This window comes from Orbicella faveolata, unplaced genomic scaffold (assembly GCF_042242905.1).
Source record: "Orbicella faveolata isolate gen_17 unplaced genomic scaffold, um_ofav_v1 contig_2, whole genome shotgun sequence".
Classification (NCBI taxonomy): domain Eukaryota; kingdom Metazoa; phylum Cnidaria; class Anthozoa; order Scleractinia; family Merulinidae; genus Orbicella; species Orbicella faveolata.
The window spans coordinates 15766616-15771733 of NW_028301547.1; the positions used below are offsets into that span (position 1 = coordinate 15766616).

Below are 5118 nucleotides of genomic sequence, written 5' to 3' on the forward strand. Positions count from 1 at the left end.
TCGTAGACACTGAAACAAGCTAACAAATATTGTAAAGTAAACAGAAACTTGTTAAAAACCCTAACAGTAGTATAAAGGGGATTAACCAAATACCGTTTCGCAGAGGGAGCTTTATTTCACCTTATCGCAGCCCCCACCATCAAGTCCGGCCCTCACAAGCTCGGGCCGGTTAACCTGGGAGCTGCGAAACGGTGAAATTCAGCTCCCTCTTTGAAACAGTATTTGGTTAATCCCCTATTTACTACTTACAACAACGAGTGACACCAATTAGAAACAAGCGAGCCCGCTGTTATACCGCCCGAGCCGGGATGACACGAGCGCCAAACAAGTGCGGGTGGCTGATGCGGGGCCGGAAAGAAAGCTGCGGACTTTCCGAGGCAATTCAAAGCCTCCCTCCAGAGCTTCGCGAGATGATTCTGAAGGAGTACATCACGATAAAAATTAAGGAAAAAAAGGAAATGGGGTGGGGCAAGGTTCACGAGAGTATCTTAAAACTTCCGTTCTGCGAATTCAATCAGCGAGTTGTGCGAATGGTGATTTGTTTTAATTATGCTAACTGTTATTTCGAGGGTTGTTGTTTTCCCTGTTTCGAAAATGAAGGAACAGTTCATAATACCTCGATAAGGCCGGATCCAAATATTCTCATAGAAGCCGACCCAAATTACAGGAATTTTTTGTAAATATGTTCGTGGAACGGTTACGATTGGCACGAGTGGTTCCTTTTTGGCGGGGAGCGTTATTATTAAAATACCTCACCCGCCTCAACCATCGCAGCAACGACCTCGCGCGTAATATCACGAGCCTCTTTTTGCCACTCAGGAGTGAAATACTCGTGGGCGAGAAACGCGACCAAGTGGAAGCAGACAATCATGTTCTTATTACATGCAAACAAAACCGTCTGTTTCTAAAAGTCAGTTCGAAGCGGGAGGGTTCGTTATTTTTTTATCATTTCCGCTTCAACTCTGTCGCGGATGCCTTTCTCCAGTTTCTGGACATCAACCTCGGTAAGCCCTCTCTTCGATGGCTGGCGAAGCATCCTTGCTCGGACCTGATCTTTCAGAAAGTTATATGGCTGAAACTCGGAAAGGATGGTGTCAAACTCGTGGGAAGACACTTCGTTGTTGTTCAAAGCGTTTGAGAGCGTGGTGATCTCTTTATGCTTCTTTATTTTCGAGTCGAGTTTTTTGCTGGCGATTATCAGCCCCGACGAAACGAGAGCGAAGCATCCACCAGCGCCGCCGAGAGGAACCGCTGCCGGTAGGCCAACCACACACAGAGCGGAGCCAAAACTCGCGCTGGAAAACGCTGCGGAGAGAACGCTGGAGCTGGCAGCACCCCAATTAACGAACTTTCTCGCGCGTTTGTATTTTTCGGCAACGAGGCGATATTGGTGGACCTCACCGCCCAAAGCGTTGGAAATCTCGTTTACCTTCTGCAAGCGGAAATTTTGAGAAGGCTCCGCCACCACTGGATAGAGACACTCGTCGGGCGGCGCACTTGGTGGCAACAGATTTGCCGAAGACATTGCGTATATATAGAAATTTAATTTAACTCTAATTCAAAAAGAAGCGGCAGGCCCTTGAAATCAAAGAGTTCGCCATTTTCATCTTTCACGCTAATGGTGATGCTATTTATGAACTCGTCTGTAGAGCAGTCTCGCAAAACCTGTTGCGGAGAAGCCTGGTAGCTCACCTTTTCATAAGGATTCCCTTTCACATCAAACAGGGCTAATACATCTGACTTTTTGCCATTGAACAGATTCCTTTCTGTGTCGATCAAATTACAATGAATAAAATATGTCGTTGGAGCTGTTAGCCTTTTTACGAAAGTTATAAGATCCAACTTTCGCCCAATACCAAGCAAATTGGCTAAATCGCGATCAAGTTCAATCGGTTTTGCCCCAAAATTTTTGATTACAAGCTGGCCAAGAGGTTGGTTTGTTTCTGTTTCCAACTGTCTATAATGATATTTGTCGAACAGACCGTCTATTTGTTTTGACATTCTTTCTAAATTATAATGCCCTGGGGGTAATTTACTAACTGACAAAGCTTTATCTTTGTTTTTATCTCCCAAGGAGGCCGAACCTTCTTTTTCAAAGTGTCCCAGCTGTTGTACAAACTGCAAGATATGAGTTTCATGAAATGCACTTTCGGTATCGGTTTTTCAAAATATATTGTCCCTCCGTTCTGTTGCGTGACAATAGTGAGAACAACCATTTTTATATTCAACAAATAAAATTGTGTTCAAATAATATGGCCAATTTGTGGAATGATCCTGCGTTAAAAAAAGCAGAGGCAGCGAAGAAAAAGGCGTGGACAAACTTTTTAAACCGCTTCCCCAAAGCGGACAAAAGCCGGTTCGTTTCGCAAGGAAGCGTCGACGAGAAAAATAACGTGACCGTGGAGGTGTTTTTCAAAAAAAGCGAAGACTCGTTTCAAAGCGTCTTCGGCTCAGACAGGAAATATTGGAGCGCCGAAATGAAAGAAGCGCTTGGTTTGGGAGACAGCGGGGGGTTTCCTTACCAATTGGGGCCACTTGGTTCAAAAGTTTCTTTGGCCATCCCTGCGGTACCTTTCGACGGCAAAGCGCCAAGCTTGAAGAAAATATTCGACGATGCAATCCAAATCTACGTCACGCCTGACCAATATTTCACGACAAAATTCCGAGAAATATTTCAAGACACCAAACTCAAACACACGTCTGGAACCGAATCAAAACACTGGTTAGGAGGGCCTGACATGAAATATTGGCCGCAACAGCTCAACTTCGCGGTTTTCTGCGCGACACAGGGGTGCGGAGTTTCTCGCGAAATCTTTGACAGCGGGATGAATCTCCCGCCGCAGATAAGAGCTTTCTACAAATTCCACGTGTATTTCACGGTCAGGCGCATTTTGTTCCAGCTAGGAGGTGTTCAGAGCATAAGCGCTTTGCCCGGAGACCCGACGTTCGACCAAATGAATAATCATTATGACGTTGCTTCGTACAAAAGGATATGCGGCGAATTCGGAATAGACTCATCAAGCGACTTTAGGTTTACTTCGGGTGCAAATAGTGGTTTGGGGGTGTTGTATGTTAAGCATTGGGGGCAATCGCCAACAAAAACAGATTATAAGTATCCTGATTGGAACAAGTTTAGCGACGAAGGTGGAAAACTGATTAAGGGGGACCTTATTGAGTTTATACGGCCCGATGTTTTTGGAGATCGGCAGTTCGACTGGTTTGCACCCAACACCGCGAACGGTTTGACGCAGGCGGGCTTGTCGAGAATCAACCAGTCAATCGAGGCTTTCGTGTGTCCTAGGCGCGCAAGTCAACGTCCGCAGCAGCATTCTCGGCTCTGGTGGCCGGGCGAAAGAAGCCCAAAGCGAGTTCCTGGTGCTGATGGAAGACGCGATCAGACAGCCCGACTTCGCCAAGAGCGTGCAAAGGTACCAGCTCGCGGTGGATCAAGCAAAGGTCAGGCTCAATCTCGCTGTTGCCCCCATGGCCTGGCTCATGCCCGCGCAGATGATAATAAACACCGCAAGCACGATCGGTTACAACAACAAGCTGAAACAGGCGGTCTCCGGGATGAAACTTGGGGTGAACAATGAGGTAAACCCGGGGACAAAAAAGCTGGGCTCAAACTAATGGCAGGCGGCCCGTCAAAGATTAACCCTCCCAACAGCCACCCGTCCAACCCGATACACAAAGCCGCAACAGCCGAATCAAGGAAACCAGCTTCGTCCGAAACTCAACAAGCGCAGCCACCGGCGCAAAAAATAGAGCCCACGGCTCCAGATAAAACACCGCAACACGAAATTACCAAAATGGCTGTCATTGTCGGTGTAGTTGGTTTATCGGCTTTGCTGTTAATGGCATGGCGGTAAGTTAACGCTGCTTCTTAAAATATTCTTCGAACAAAAAGGCCACCACGGCAAGAATTAGCAGCCAGGTGTGCTCGGCCAGAAACCCAACGACTTGGCCGGCAGCTTTGAAAAGGAAGCTCACAATCGAGCCAATCAGCCCGGGCAGCAGAGAACCAAGTTTCGCGGCAATATCTTTGAGACCATTTTCCAAAGCTTTACCGGTGGCTTTCAAACCTCTGGTGAGGACCCCGATGACAGCTCCGATTGTGGTAACGGCGGCGATAAGAATAGCGGTCAAGGTCACGCCATGTTTTTTGAAGATCTCTTTTACCCTTTCCAAGAGAGGCCGCCCCCTTTCCCTTTCCGCGATCTGAGTTTGCAAACGCGCGATCTCCTCATTTCTTTCTGCCACTCTGTCTTCTGCGGCTTCTTTTTCAGAGGGAGAGGCATTCTCATCTCGGATGATCGCCTGGTCTTCCTCGTTTTGGCGCTGCAGCTCGCTTTCTGCTCTTTCAGGTCGTCCAACGGTTTTGTTTGGTTTAGCCTTTCTTCGACGTTGTTTCTTTCGCTTTCTTTTGCCGCGAGGCTGGCTCTAAGTCTGTCGACCCTTGCTTGTTCTTCTTCTTTGTTTTTTGCTTGTTTTTCAAGCGCGGCCATCTCTTTTTTTGCGTTTTCTAAATCTGTTCGTAAATTCTTTTGCAGTTGCTTCAGCCTGCGCAGTTCTGCTTCACTTTCAACATTGGAACCGTACTCATCATGATATGCATCAATCTTTGTTTGGTTTCTCTCTATTCGTTGCCTAAGCTCCTGCGCCTCTTGTGAGGCTTTTTCCCTTTCCGCGGCGAGCGTTTCTGCCTCTTTTAATTGTTTTTCAGCGTCTTTCAAATTTTGCCGGAGGGTTCTTAGGGCCTCATTTTCTTGATCAATAACTTCTTGTGCCATCGGGCCAAGAGAGTCTTTGATCTCTTTTGAAAGTTGTGGGTTTAGATGTTGCTTGCCTGTACTCTTTTCTTTGGTGAAGAGTTTATAAAGTTTTTTCCAAAGCCCTGCCTTTTGACATACAGTTGGCCCTTTTCGTATTTAGTTTCAAGATCAATCGCGCTCTCTTTCGGAAAAACTCTCGTTAAACTGTCCCATGATCTTTGCTGTTCACCTTTCACGCCTAACAAAGGGGTTTCTTCCCCCATAAATGACGTCTCGGTATAGGAAGTGTCAGGCAGGCCGGACTTCTCGTGCAGCATAGTACGCATTTCCGTTTGTTCGCCCCCTT

The 5118-nt window shown here is 46.9% G+C and overlaps 1 pseudogene; it reads left to right on the forward strand.

Annotated features, from left to right (window-relative positions):
- Positions 1-2004: 2004 nt before the first annotated feature.
- Positions 2005-3654, forward strand: LOC149112127 (uncharacterized; annotated as a pseudogene).
- Positions 3655-5118: the final 1464 nt, after the last annotated feature.